Source organism: Moschus berezovskii, chromosome 19 (genome assembly GCF_049115385.1).
Source record: "Moschus berezovskii isolate FMDL1 chromosome 19, NW_MosBer_1.0, whole genome shotgun sequence".
NCBI classification, from domain to species: Eukaryota; Metazoa; Chordata; class Mammalia; order Artiodactyla; family Moschidae; genus Moschus; species Moschus berezovskii.
This window is the reverse complement of record NC_142478.1, coordinates 32,367,440-32,383,628: the sequence shown is the minus strand read 5'-3', so window position 1 is coordinate 32,383,628 and position 16,189 is coordinate 32,367,440. Positions and strand designations below refer to the sequence as shown.

General features: G+C 38.0%; 1 long non-coding RNA gene across 2 annotated transcripts in view; it reads left to right on the top strand.

Annotated features, from left to right (window-relative positions):
- The window catches only part of LOC148774848 (uncharacterized), a 235,280-nt gene that overhangs the window by 139,393 nt on the left and 79,698 nt on the right, over positions 1-16,189 (top strand). The gene's annotated exons all lie outside the window — the stretch shown is intronic.

Here is a 16,189-nt window from a genome sequence, read left to right as displayed (position 1 = left end):
GTTGAGTCTAGTGGGAACTCCTCTCTAGCTGCTCGGGCTTCTCATTGCAGTGGCTTTTCTTGTTGCAGAGCATGGGCTCTAGGGCGTGTGGGCTCAGAAGTTGTGGATCCCGAGTTCTAGCACAGACTCAATAGTTGTGGCACACGGGCTTAGTTACTCCATAGCATGTGGGGTCTTCCTGAATCAGGGATTGAACCCATGTCTCCTGCATTGACAGGTGGATTCTTTACCACTTAGCCACCAGGGAAACCCTTTGTCTTCCAGTTCTATCATTAATAAGTACTAGTGAATGATATAATTTTCAAAGAATGTATAAGGGTTTTTTTAAAGCTAGGACCAAAGCTCACATGTTTATATACTGACATGCTAATCAAGGTCAAGACTTTTACTTAAGCGAACAAATTATTATCCTAAGGTGAAACTGAACCAAACTCTTTTTGTGAATTTGCTAGTTTGTCTTCTCTATTTGAAAACATTATTCTCTGTGATAAATACATATTGATCTTAATGTATTTTAAATATTTCATCTACGGACATACTATATATGTTCATTATCTTATCAAAAGTTACTTTTCTAATCCTGAAATTCTATTACATTTTGTAAAATGATCAAATGGCAAAGCATCATTTTTTTCAGAAATCTACTTGATTAACAACAGTTCATATAATAGGAAACTGTACCATCTTAAAAGAAGAAACGTCTACTATTAAATTCAGTACATCTGCTTTTTTTTTAACTAAAGATTCAAGATACTAAAGAGATGTAGTCGCATTGGTTGGACTATTTCTCTTTTTTAAATGTTATTTAACAAGTTCTCTTAGTGATCAGAAGGGATTCTCTTCTGCTGCTTATTTTTGTCTTATGCTTTTTTACTCTTGGTCTGTTATCTATCCCATTTCATTTTTACGCCTTCTTACTTTTAAGGACACATATCACACCCTGAAAATGCTGCTTGCACATCTCTGTTCTGTTTATGACTAGAGTAATGTCAATGGCATTTTAATATTTCACAGCATCAATCAAGAGCAGACCTTCCCCTCCTTATTTTTCCTTTTACCTTTCTACTTCTTACTCTTTATTTTACTTAAAGCCTAAATAATAGAGCACCTGTATGAAATTGAAAAAATGCTGATTTTTAAAAATAAGGAGTGGTTATCATTTTGAAGAAAAAAAAAATATTAATACATACCCTGACTGCTCCACAAGTAGAAAGCTGGCAGGAATCCTGGAACATGAAGCCAGTGAAAAGGACCCAGCTTTGTGGGGGAAGAGGAGTTTCTGATTGGCCTGACTACTTGAGAGAGGTTATAAGGAGTGTGGAAAACCTGACCTTTCTTGAAATGAGGAATGCCTTGGGGGGATTCTGCATACAAAACAAATAAAGGCTCTCCAATCACCTGTGGGCTTCCATTTTACGTTCAGAGCAAGGCAGCAGTCTCTTGGTTATTCTTTGGCAGATTTCTTCTACTGTGGCAAAAAGCCTGAACTGATGACCTTTACAACATGTATTTAAAATGGTGTTCCTGAATGGGTAAAACAATGTAACTGCTGTCTTCAACTCAGGCATAGCATAAAAGCAAAGAAATAACTCCTGGTTTCTTCATCTACAAGCTGGCATTCAGCCTTTCTTTTGTCTTTCACTCCTGTCTTCCTGCATTCTAAAGTTCACAGAAGTCTCAATAGTAAAATTGATAAGTCAGCTTAAAGAAAAGCCAAGCTCTCAATGAGAGAAATATATAAATTATCAAAGCCCTGAATTACTACTAGTAATAGTACTTTGTGGAAATTTTTTAAAATTTCACAGTACTATCAAAATTAACCATTTGTCAACCTACTGTGTGCCAGGAACTCTTGGATGATAGAGCTGTGTACAAGAGAGGCAAGGCCCCTGATCTTGTGTAGCTCATACTCTAAAACAGTGGAGTTTTAGAGTATGAGCTTTAGAGTAGAGTTGGTGATGGACAGGGAGGCCTGGCGTGCTATGATTCATGGGGTCGCAAAGAGTCGGACACGACTGAGCGACTGAACTGAACTGAACTGAACTGAAAGAGACCGGATAAGGCAATGGCACCCCACTCCAGTACTCTTGCCTGGAAAATCCCATGGACAGAGAAGCCTGGTAGGCTGCAATCCATGGGGTTGCTAAGAGTCGGACACGACTGAGCGGCTTCACTTTCACTTTTCACTTTCATGCATTGGAGAAGGAAATGACAACCCACTCCGGTGTTCTTCCCTGGAGAATCCCAGGGACGGGGGAGCCTGGTGGGCTGCCATCTATGGGGTCGCACAGAGTCAGACACGACTGAAGCGACTTAGCAGCAGCAGCAGCAGCAGCAAAGAGACAGACAATCAACAAGTAAATAATAAATAAACAGAATATTTTCAGATAATATAGACAATAAGCAAGGTGATATAATATGATGTAATAGAGAATGGCTGTGGACTGTGACTATTTTAGATTGGGTCACACAGGTCACAGTCTCTGTAAAAAGAAAATAGGGCAGAACTTCTTAGACTTTGTGGAGAACTTTAAAACCTATCTATTCTTCCTTATCCTCCAGATATGTTACTGAAGAGAAAGCATAGATCCTGGATATTTACCTCCATTTATGGATGAGAAAACTAAGATCAATAGAAGTTAGTTAAAGTCTTGTAGTCACTAACAGGTGGTGCTTGGCTGTCTCATACAGTGCCTGGGCAGGTATAGTCCTGCAGGTAGTGGCTTGGCCATCACACAGCTCCTTTGTACTTATTAGAAGACAGTGCCCTCTTCTCAGCCAAATGTCCTTATGCAGTGTGCAACCTACACATATGTACATGACATTCCTGCTCATGAAGATGGTGTATCTGGGAATCAGAAGGTGACCCTCATTTCTCTGAGTGGGTGGAAGAACAAGTCATCTAGGAACAGACAGAGTTTCCTTATGGAGCATTTGGTGACTGATGCCCCTTAGCTTTGTAAGTTAGGATGCATAAGTATTCATTTTCTGGGGGAAGGATGTGATGAAAATTTGGGGGACCTGTCAAAGGCAGGCAGGTTTTGACCCTTGATAAGCAGAGCTTTTTGCTGAAAAGAATAAGGAAATCATCTTTAGAGAATTTTCCTAGGGAAGGAGATGACCTCTCTTAACTAAAATTAAAATTAAAGAAACCCATTAATATGGACCAGAGTGTCCTAAGACTTGGTGTCAGATAAAAGCAATAGTATAACTAGCATAACTTTGGCTTGAGTGGTAAAAAGGTGGAACAAGAATGTTTTGAAATAGGAGAGATAAAAGAAGTATGGATCCATAAGGTGACAGATATTTTTTTTAAGAAGGTCTTGAGATGAGTCTGCTAATCACAATCTGTCCCTGTCCCCTTCTCCACCAAACTGTGCTCAGGTATCTGCTTATGCCTCAAAATTCACACACTAATGGGGCAGGCTGGAAGGCCATTGCAGGGTGACTTAGACATGACACGGACAAATGTTCCTTCAGGATGGGACAGACAATTGAATGTGAGTCGCAGGGCTGCCATGCAGTGGTGGTCACAACCTTGATTGTATAGGTTGTATCCATTACAAAGCACTTGGCCCAGGGCTCTGAGAGGGTCTGACATCTGGCCTGATACTCTTTAGCATCAGCTGGGAAAAGGAGGCTCTTTTCCAAAGGGTCTACTCTGAAGGAGCAATTCAGAGAGTCCTATTTTCTGAATCTCACAATGGAATCATCCTTGCAGACATTGTCTCCCAGCCATTCCCCCACCCCCAGTCCCCATTAGAGCAGGTGTAAATTTCAACCATTCTCCTTTCCTCAGTGCCCTGGCCACCTTCCCTAAACATGCACCATCAAAAAGCATAAACTTCTATCTGCTTGTCTATGTGGACCTTTCCCTGCTGCTTCCATTACCTATGAGTCATGAGTATGCATAGTGGTCACTTGGCTCCAACTTTTTTTCTTTGAAAAAGGAAAAGGCAAAAACTTTGTGGCTTAAAAGTAGAAGTGTCAAGATGGTGTTACAATTATAGCACCAAAGTCTGGAGAAATGCCTCAGACATGGAAAGCATTAAAATATAGAAAGCTGGTTTTCTAAAATAGTTTTATGGCACTGATTTAAATGGTTTGGATTTTTCCCATTTTCTCTTTAGGTTTATTTTAAAGTTTATTTTACTTCTTTCTCCTCTTTTGATTGTAATCAGTCATCTATAAGACCACTAGGGGAGGCCTTTGGGAACAGTAGTTTTTAAATGATGATGTGATATCAAAGTGACTTTAGGAGAAAAAAATAAGAAAAGATAACCACAAGTACAGTGACCCAGAAAGTAGCTACATGCATGCAAAGAGATACACAACTCCAGAGCTTAGGTTCAAGGCCATTTCCCATTGCTTAAGGGCTTGACAACAATGAAGGAGAAGATTCCACAACCCCAAACAACAGCAATATAAAATACTGTCACCCAAAGTCTTTCTTCCCAGAGGAAAAATGTCAAGGATATTTCTAAGTTAATTGGACAAGCAGAAGTGACTGTTCTTTTAAGATACCTTCTTCCTTTGAAAGACCTGTGGGTTGATGTCTCTAAACCAGTTCCTTCATGAAGATATTTCATTTTCAGCAAAAATGTGTAGCAAGTCATGTGCTATTTCTAATTTTTTATGTTTTTAGAGCTAATTCTTTTGAGCCACCAGTGATGCTGGGCCTCCTGTTCTAAATAATGCTAATGTTAAGAGTCACATAACCCCAAGCCCTGCCACCGTCTGGAAGTCTACTGGGTGGACATTTCATCAGTGTCGGTAGCTTCATGAAGGGCTTGTGATATTTTTCTGTCTTGTTCTATCATCTCATTATATTAATGAATGCCACCGACAATGGAAAAAGTAACATTTACTGCACTAGAGAAAGAAAAATAAGGTAAGATTCTAATATTGCTAGCCATTTCTCTTGGCAACATATCAGCACCTGCAACATATGCCATAGCATTTCCCTTTTCATATAAATACATCTCAAAAAATGCTCTTTTTTGTCCCACGCCTACATTGCAAAAAGATAAAAGTCAAAATTTTAGTTTAAAGTTCACTTTTTTTAAGTTTATGTAACCAACTTGTGAGAGCTAATATTATAACCAGAGATAATTCAAGTAAAAAAGTCTTATTATATTATGATATACTGGGAAAAAAAAAGAATAGCAGACAGATAAACAGAATGCAGCCTCAGTGACAAATGACTCTGTGAGCAGAAGCGTCAGGCAGTTCACAAAGCATAAAGCAAGCTGTAAACAGCACCAGGCAGAGGGCAGTCTTAATATGCATGTTGTTGTCTGAAAGGCCTGCAGGGCATCAATCATTTCAGTTACAGCACACAGATACCTACTCTAGAAAACCTCTGTGTTAACACCTAACAAAAGGAAAACTGAGATCAACAGTAAGATGTCAAAGACACCCCAAAATATACTGATTTGGGTGGTATGGCATTAGGTCTTGAAGGAAAGAAAATGGGCCACAGATAGCATGCATCCATTCATTCATTTAGCAAAAGTTTATTGAATATCTAAGTACCAAGCACCAGTATGTCCTGGGACCACAAAGATAAAGAAAATATGGTCTCTGTACTGTAAGTGTCAGTTTTTACTAAAACAAATGCTATCTACATATCCTCAATAGGTAGGCATTCTTATGGATATGGTGCACTGAAAGATAGCCCAAGAATTTCATAACAGCTCCATCTGTAGTTCTCCAAACTGGAAATAACCCAGATGCCCTTCAACAGAGAACGGGTAAACTATGGGGTATTCACACAGTGAAATACTACTCAGTAATGAAAGTAACAGCTCCTGAGACAATATGGATGAACTTACAAGCAATGTTGAGCAAAAGAGGTAGATAATAAAAGTCATCCTACATTATTCCATTCATGTAAAGTTTAAAACAGACAAAAAATAAAATGTGGTGAACAAATACCAAATAGGACTTACAGTGGGTTTGTGGCAGTTGAAACTGGTGGTGAACAAGGGAGGCTGCTGGGTAATGTTTTTGTTTTCTGATCTGAGTGGTGGATATATAGTTGTGATCACTACTTACACTTCTTCTTACACTAGTGTAGTGTACTTACACTACAATTCTTCATACACTTACATGCATGTTTGCACATTTTTATTAAAAATATAGTGAAAAATATGTGCCAGATGTTTTAAGGGCTACATTTCAGTATATGTCAATTGTTGGTGGTATTTTAATTCTAGAATCTATTCTTGGCATCTCTAAAACTTGCCTCAGTTTTCCCATGCTGGGCCTGTGTTCAAAAGAGAATAAGCAGTTAGAGATATTGTTAAAGATCTTTAAAAAATTCCTGCTTTTCTTCCAATTTTGAAAAAAAAAAAAAAACACCACATTTTCGTTCACTCATGGGCTCCCCTGGTGGCTCAGGCAGTAAAGAATCCACCTGCAATGTAACAGACCCAAGTTCGATCCCTGGGTTAGGAAGATACCCTGGAGAAGGAAACGCCAACCCACTCCAGTATTCTTGCCTGGAGAATACCATGGACAGAGGAGCCTGGTGGGCTACACCCATGTCAAAAAGAGTCTGACACGACTGAGCAACTAACACTTTACTTTCATAATTTAACAGCTGCACTAGAATATTTAGAATTCTACCAGAGATTTATCTTAAAAGCAAATTAGTATACAAAAACTTGGCTAATATTTGTTTAAATTCAGATCTCAAATAGTTACTTGTTGTGTGCCTTCATTTTTTTTTTTTTTTACTTTTTATATGGTTTTGCCTGCGCTGGGTCTTTGTTGCTGTCTGTGGCCTAGTTCAGGTTCTGTGAGTGGGGACTACTCCCCAGTTGTGGTACACGGGCTTCTCAATGTGGTGACTTCTCTTGTTGTGGAGCATGGCTCTAGGGACACCTGGGCTTCAGTAATTGCAGCTCCCAGGTTCTACAATGTGGGCTCAGTAGTCCTGGAACATGAGCTTAGTTGCTCCGCAGCATGTGGGATCTTCCCGGATCAGGGATCAATGTCCTCTGCATTGGCAGGTGCATTCTTAACCTCTGAACCACCAGGGAAGTCCCGCCTTCTTCATAGAGGCATTTGTCAGGATTTTCTCTTCTGAGAGATACCTCTTTTGGAGGTGAGAAAGTCACACCGCTGCCAGCTCCTGGCTAGTAGCTTTTGCTTATATGGGGCAGAGGCCCTAGGTGAAACCAAAATTTGTCATTGAATAAGATTAAATTCTCATGTAGTGTTGGGGAGAGCACCATAATTCATATTTGTTCAGGGCTAGGACCTTGAATTGACAAGTTTTATTCAGTTCAACTAGTAAAGCTCAGAATTTCCACAGTGCGTTTTCACGTAAGACCATGAGTGTGTTCTCAGAATGAAAAGTACTTTCCTGGGCATTCTGGAGGTATAAGAACACCTTCAGTTTCATCTAGATGGCCCAACTTGGGGACTCACATAGTGTTTAATTTATAAATGGTATTTCATAAAGCACAGAATTCAAGAGCTAGAAAATGTTGTGGTACAGAAACAGCAAATAAACAGGAAATAAATAGCCCTTCAACAGTGGTAAATTATGACACAAAGACAATGCTGAAATAAGCCTAACCTAAATCGTGGCTGCCGTGTCCTTTAAGTGCTACTACATTATTTGCTTTAAAACAGAATGAAAAATTCTCAGCTGTAAATCCCAAGGAGCAGCGTCATCTCCCTCAATGCGGCATAACATCCATTAAAAATATGTCTAATCGTATCAATTTTCAAACATACACAAAAGTAGACAGAAAAGCACAATGTAACCTCATGTATTAATTACACAGTTTCAATAAAGATTAACATTTTATCAGTCTCATTTCATCTATCCCCTCCCGACATACTCTTCTTTCCCTCCTCTGTTTCTTTCCTTCCTTCTTTCTGTTGAAAAGTTGTAAATAGTCTCAGATAACATGTCATTTCCCTTGTAAATACTTTAGTAAATATCTCTAAGTGAAAGAAAGTGAAAATGAAATTGTTCAGTTGTGTCCGACTCTTAGCGACTCCGTGGACTGTAGCCTACCAGGCTCCTCCGTCCATGGGATTTTCCAGGCAAGAGTACTGGAGAGTGGGTTGCCATTTCCTTCTCTAGGAAAATATCTCTAATAAGATGTTAAAAAAAAAAAAAAAACCCACCATTCCATTATCATACCTAACAAAATTACGAATAATTTCTTAATATCTAATGCTTAGGCCATCTTTAGATTTCCCCAGATCTTTTTTAAAAAATTTCTTTTTTATTGGAGAATAATCGCTTCACAATATTAGGTTGCTTTCTGCCATATATCAACATGAATCAGCCACAGGTATACGGGTGTCCCCCTCCCTCTTGAAAGCCCCTCCATATCCCTGCCCATCCCACCCCACTAGGTTGTCACAGAGCACTTCCCCAGCTCTCTTAAAGATGTATTTTCCAGTTGGTTTGTTTGAGTTAGGATCCCCAAATGGTCCATACAATGCATTTGTTTGTTATGGTTCTTAAGTCTGTTTTTTTCTGTAAGGGCCTCCCCCTTCTCATTTCCCTAGCTCTTTTCTTCTTATGCATCAATTTGGTATAGAGACTGGCTCTTTGTTTTCCTGTAGCGTGTCCCCAATTCTGCTTTCGACTGTTTCCTTGTGGTTATTTAACTTGTTCCTATACTCCCTATAATTGATGGTTAAGCCTAGAGGTTGATTAGATTCAAGATTTTTTTTTTTTCCTTTAGCAAGGCACCCATTTTAAACCTTAATCTGCCCAGTCTGCTATAGTTTATTTAGTATGATCTTGGACTCTACATAATTTCCTTCTACATCATTTTGTTTGTTTGTTTTTAACCCCGATTTTTTATGGTGCTTTATTTATAGTTACCCAGCCACCTATCTGCAGAACTGAGGACAGAACCTGAATCTCTGCAGGTTTCATCCTGGGCTCTTTCCGTCACAAAATGCCTCTAGAAGAAGAGCTCTCTCCCCATTTCTCACATCCGCCATGATCTTTTGAAACTAGAACCCTGCGGCAGTCTTGGAAGAAGTACAGTGACATTCTTCCCAGTCAGGATCTCACAAAATCCACAGTGAAAAAACAATGTTTACGTTGTTTTTCAGCTGAAAATTTTCTTTGCCACCCAGCAATTTCTTTCACAGTATTAAAACTGAATGCTGGGCCAGAGGAAAGCAAGTTTCTACTAATTGACTACCGTCCTTTTCTTTTTCCTCCTGTAAAACTTTCCAGATCAGATTATCGTTGTTTTCATTGTGACTGTCTTAATTATTGGAGCTCTCCCTAGTATTAAATTTCTTCTTTTCCTCAAAGCTGGCAAAATGTTGATAATTGCTGAAGTCAGAAAATAAGTACTCAGGTTCACTATAACAATCTCTCTTTTGAAATAAAGTGATGAAACTGGAAAATTATTATTTTTTCTCTTCTCATCATGCCTAAATCAGGTGTCCAGTAGAGACAAAAACATTTAGCCAGGTTGTTTGTCACAGTGACTCAGAGGTTTTGGAAGCTGTCTTTTGACTTGATCACTAAAAACAAGCTTGGGATTTTTCTGAAAGCCCCTGCATTTGGTGCTATTTATTTCAATGGAAGTCAGTGATTGTGGTTTTAGCCTCGCCTCTGTGGAAGTCTATCTGTTATCAAAAGCTGCACTTTATGTTCAAAGACATAAAGTATGAAGTCAGTGTTGTTCTAGATCAGGGAGGGCACAGGGGTGTGACTGTTTTGCTGAAGGGCCGAGGGAAGATTACCTGCCTGAGCCCTGCTTGGTTCTGCTGTAGTGAGGTCATAAAACTCATCAGGTGCAGCTTTGTGAATGAAAACAAGGATGGCCTTTTGCATGCAATTATGAACCTTTAAAGGCAAATAAATGAGTATTAGAGAAACATTATAGCTTCTTTACTGAAACTGCAGATCCTTAAGACCACTGTGGGAAGAAACACTCCAACATCAGAGGTGTGGAAACATAAAAAAGCAAGGCAAAATTTGTTTATATTTCAATAAACAACAGATGTTTTAAAAATTAACGAAATTTTTCACAATATTGACAATTTCTGAAATACATGTTTTATTATTTCCTTTGTTGCATTTGAAAAACTTTTAAATGAAAGGAACTCTTTGCAGGAGAGGAATCACGAGAAATGGAAATATTTACTGTGTATCCTGTCCTGCCTCAAAGGTGGGACTCGAAGAGGAAGGAAAAGTGGTTACAGCTGCAGAAAGAGGTCCTCTAGCCAAATCCCAAAGTGCTTTGGGAAGAGCCAAAGATGTTAGCCTGTGATGAAAAAGCAGTGAAGTTGGTAGGAAGCTTCAACCAGCTTGAGGTCTAATTGTTTCCTCAATAGGTGATGGATTTAGGTAGAGGTCCTCAATGCTAGCTGCACATTAGAACCACGGTGAGTTCTTTCACATACCAGTGCTAGGTGGGAATAACTAGGTTGGGGTGGGGCCTGGCATTTTAAATGCTCCCAGGTGTTTCTTGCATGCTATCAGGGTTTAGAATAACTGAGTTAAGGTCTTTCTCACTTAATATATTTATTTTGCAAGTTCAGCATCTGAATATGTTTTTTTCTGGTTTATTATGTGCTATTACTGTATCCTGCTGTTACATGAGTAATGATCTATTGGTTCTGTGGGTCATGGTCTAGCTAGGCTTCAAGTAGAAGAAACTAAGAAAAAACATTTAGCATACTCATACTTTTTAAAGAAAAAATTAAGTGTACTTTTCAAACACAGTTAAATACAATAAGAGCTGCTATACCTTAAGATAATATCTTGAATAATCTTTAAAGAAATAAATACCCAGAACCAAACTAACGCCTCCTTGCATGCAGGCTAAGTTGCTTCAGTTATGTCTGACTCTGTGACACTATGGGCTGTAGCCCACCCAAGCTTCTCTGTCCATGGGATTCTCCAGGCAACAATACTGGATTGGGTTGCTGGGCCCTCCTCTAGTGAATCTTCCTGACCCATGGATCAAGCACGCATCTCTTATGTCTCCTGCATTGGCAGGTAGGTTCTTTACCACTAGCATCACCAGGGAATCCCTAATTGCAACCAACTGATGTTTATCCTAAGCTTGGTTATTTATGATCAGACTTTAAAATGCTTCCTCCACTCTCTGAATCTTTATCTTAGAGATAGACCACCTTATTTGAAACACTAGTGAGTTTTGGGTGACTGCTTTCATCCAAAAGAAGTTTCTACATTTTGGAAAGAATACTGAAATAACTTGTCCATTTTCCCATACCTCTTTAGTTTCCTTTTTTATGTCTTCTGCAAGTTAAACATGTGATGTACTTTTTTCACCTTAATAACCATAATACAAATTTATTTCTCATATATCTGCCATATAAAAGATTGCATTTATTTTCCTACAAAACATTACATTTTAAAACAACATACAGTAAAAGAAATGGTAGAGTTTAAACATGATCATTTTGCAAGCATTATAGAAATAATTGATTCGGTCCAGAATTGTCAGTGGGTGCTAAAACCATTGAATTCTGAAAACTTGGACAGGATATTTAATTAATCTCAAAGTACTTCCCTACAAATTACAATAACAAAGGGAAAATCTTTGGTAACTGCTTAGTGGAGAAACCTGGGGGCACTACCTTAACTAAGGGAACACAGAAGAGTCAAACTGATGTTAGCTGTCTCCTGATGCGATGCACTGAGAAGGACACAACATCCCTGTATGGTATTCCTGCCAAAAATGCATTGCCTAATCACAAAACAAAGCAGACTAACTCCAGTTCAGGGACAGACTGTAATGGGCCTGCACTCTTCCAGATTGTTTATATCATGAAAGGATGAACTGTTCCAGGTTAAAGGAGACTAAAGAACACAGCACCTGAACTAAACGCATATCCTAGGTTAGATTCTAGATAGAAAAGATAATTATTCTTTTCTATAAATGACAATAGGAGACAGCTAGAAAAAACTGTATATGCATTGTATAGAACTGCACAAATGTTAAATTTCCTGAATATGATCATTGTACCATATCTATGAAATAGAAGTTATTGTTCTTATGAAATACGTGCTAAGATTATTTAGGGGTAAAGAATCATGATGTCTGGAGTTTACGCTCTAATCTTTCATAGCTCATGAAAAGTAATAAAATTATAACAATTATATATGTATTGAGAGAGAGAGGGATAAAGACAGTGTTATAAATTGATGAACACAGATGACAGATATACAGAAGCTCATCAGACTGGATCTATAAGTTCTTCATTTTTTTTCAAAAAAACCATATAAACAGAAAACCCATATAAACCATTTGGAAAACCCATATAAACAGAATACTCAGTAGCCTTGTAAAAGGACAAACAGTTTTTCAAAGGTCATTTTTTCTTCACCTTTTCCTTTACCCACTTTTGGCTGCTTTAACAAATGTTTAATGGTTTGTGAAAAGACAGTAAAGCTCTAGGAAGCTTCCATAAAGGAAATAATTTGAAAATTGACAAATCCTTTTATAGTCCAATAACTATCTCCTAATTTATTGGTTTATTAAATTCAGGGTTTTTGGTAATTAGGCTATTATTTTTTATTTTAATAAAATATACATAAAGTTTACAATTTTACCCATTTAAGAATATTCACATTTAAAGAATATTGACATCATCATTGTCCATCTCCAGAACTTTTTCATCATCCCATACTGATAAACCCATCAAACAATAACTACTATTCACACTTTTATATGCCTTATATACCTTTATATACTCTGGGTATTAATCCCTTACCAAATAGTGATTTGCAACTTTTTTCCCCATTCTGTGGGTTCCTCTTTTAAACTCTGATGCACAAAGGTTTTCAATTTTGATGAACTCCAATTTGTCTCTTTTTCCTTGTGTTACCTGTGTGTTTGATGTTACATCCAAGAAATAATTTCCATTCTGCTTCTTAAAGTTGTGAATAGCATACATTTTTTTCTTTGCACATTGGAATAGGAATGATAGTCATATTTGTTTATGATTTCTGAAATGCACAATCCATACATTTTTGTCTCAGGAGTGTGTAAGTTCAAAATGAAGTTACATTTCCTTTTTATAACTAAATTGTCATTATCCTTTTGCTGAAATGTCCTTTTAAGTCTTCCCTCTGCTCTTCATGGAGATTTCTCAGGGAATTCTCTCATGTACTCCAGAATAATTGATCAATTTTGTTTTCTGTTCAAACCCCTTTCTTTTGCCTGTGCTGCTGGTGACCGTTATGAGATGTTCATTCTGCTGGACACAATTGTATTCCAAATGTATCTGATCCAGAGAAATGAGGAGTTTTTGCCTTCCCCTCATCCCTGATGCAGGTGCCTTGAACTTCTTGGCACAGATACCTGTCTTCAATTCCCTGTTCCTGGGCAGGCACAGCATGTAGCCCTACAGGTGGCAGAAAGGGATTGTATGTCCATGTTCGGAGTCTCAGGGTGGGAACGTGAAGTACTGTTACCAGAAAATTTATTCAGACTCCTACTAAGACAATAAAGAAGACTCTAGTCAGGATGGTTGCAATAGGTTGTCAAGACTGGCAATAATGAAAACAGATCAGACTCAACTCTGAATACAGCAAGGAGAAGTGCAGATTTATAGCCAAGTAGCAAGAGTGAGAAGGAAATGGCAACCCACTCCAGTGTTCTTGCCTGGAGAATCCCAGGGACGGTGGAGCCTGGTGGGCTGCCATCTATGGGTTCACACAGAGTCGGACACGACTGAAGCGACTTAGCAGCTTAGCAGCAAGAGTGAGAGGGGTCAATGGATGGAAAATCACAGAAAGATAGGAAAATTACCATCAAAGGTGGGGGATTCTTGTGGAACTGACTTACCAGCATTCTTACTGAAGACAAGAGTGATTAGGTGTTAAGAGTGGGAGTTGAGGATTCTGATCAGACATCAAGAGTAGGGGATTCTCTCTAAACTGACTTAGCAGGAGTTTTCCTACAATTGAGCTCTGCAGATCCAGGAAGGATGGGGGCAAAGGCATAGTCAAAAAGAGGGCTCAGAGGAGCATGTCTACAGTTTGGTCAAATAAAGTTTTTGTCAGTTCCTCTTCTCATTCAAGGAAAGAAGACACATTTTTTTTCTTCCCTCAGATAATTTAAGTCCATTGCTTGTCAGTTGCTTTTTGTTCAGGGACTAGCTGAACCATCTGTTGAGACTTGGCAGCCAACTGAGACGATTTCTAGACGTTGGCCTTGAAACATCCTAAGATGGTGGAATGAAATTGATAATGATCAATTTCCTGGCTTGTAGTTTGAATGTCTCTGACAGACATCAGTGTCACATGCTTAGCCACTTCAATCGTGTCTGACTCTTTGCGATCCTATGGACTATAGCCCGCCAGGCTCCTCTGTCACAATTGTGGTTATTTTCTGAAGCAGAGCATGGAAGATGTAAGTCTTCCAGTGAACTTTCCAAGTGGCCCACACAGCAGCAGCTCCGGGCACAGAGGGTGTTCAATGTCCAGCTTTAGTGAGCAGGACTTCTTTAGGTACAAGATGACCCAGAATTCAGATAAAGACCTGGACAGTCAGATTCTAATTCTCACTAGCTCTAAGGCAGGAGAGTGTGAGAAAAGTTGAAAATATTATTTTGAAGAGTTGTAGCCAGATATTGGAGGAAACGAGAAAAATTGAAAATTTAATAAGGACTAACAAAAAGTGCAATAGAGCAGGACCTAGTTTAATTTACAGATAGAGAACAAAACCTCATAGACAATGAATCGGACCAGAATCTAATAACCCACAAGGGTGTGCTATAGTTTTCCTATAATTTATGAAGTGTACCTACTTCCTATAGTTTATGAAACACGAAATTTCTTTATATAGTCACTCTCCTTTTTGATTCTTGTTTACAAAATAAATCTGATTTCATTATATTTGGCTCAATAATTTACATAAGTTCAGCAACAATGTATTTGACCACATAGGCTTTTTTTTTTTTATTTTGCTGGAACTTTTAGTAGGGAATCTCAAAAGACTTTTAGAAACCTCATGAAACTAGGAAGCCAAGCCAAAAGCATACTACCATACTTTACCTGAAATACCTGTAGATTTGGATGATTTCCTCTCTTCTTGAGGCCCCTCAAAATATCCTAGGTTTCCGGGGCCTGCCAGGAAGTGACTTTATTTATTTACCTGTAAGACTAGGAATCCTGTAAGTCAAGTACCAGGCTGGTTTTTCCAAGAAGGCTTCATAAGCACTGGCTCCATAAAGTCAATCTTAGTTTTTTAAAACTATCTGGTTTTATCTGATCATATCTGATTCTAGGTTCATCATTCTAAAAATGACATTCTAGTCAAAGCTTGGTTATATAACTAATTTTTCCAGTTATGCTGTGTTACAAAAGGGACAGATTCTTACTGAATTTATGCAAGTAATTAATACTCTATGAGAATTTCTTAATTCTGGAGAAAGACTGGAAAGAAAAAACTGTATTCAATTTGTGTCTAAAAAATATAATTATTAAATTGTTCTGGCTTAAGAAAAGGGAAAAGGGTACTATCAGAACATAGAACATTAAAGAACTAGCAAAGTTCCAAAGACAAAGCCATAATTATCCTTAATCAGCTCATTCAGTCTCATGTAATTAATTTTTCTTCTGCTTAATCTTGAGTTAGCAGTTTTATGAACCTGTAGCTTCTCAACTAGAGTTCTGGAAATTCTTACTCATTTCACTGATATGGTCTCAAAGTTATTTAAGCAATGCCATTTTGGTGACTTTTGGCCTGTATCCCAGAGTACCTGTTGTGTTCTTTTCCCTGAGTTTCTGAGTCCGTCTCTTTTTGTTGAAGATGAAGCACTCTGGCCTGTAGTTGCTTGCAAACACTTTAAAGAAAGTATTACAGTAAAAGAATAACTACTTGTGAATGACAAAAGACTTAAAAGGACCATTGTTAAAGATCTGATGGGAGTTCATTTGGGGGAATTTGGTTATTTCTGTGGCATGCAACATTTAAAAATAATAACTGAAATTATGACTGATAACATTATACTGGACATATGGACAGCAAGGGTACTGACAAATTTCCATAAATGTCACAAAATTTTAAAAATATTTATATTAATGATATTTACCCATGCAAATATAATCAATGGAAAGTTAAGCATCTCTTCTTACTTGACAATGATTTTCATGTCATTCAACATACAGATAAATCTAATTAATTTTTAATATCTCTCTTTTTACAAGGTA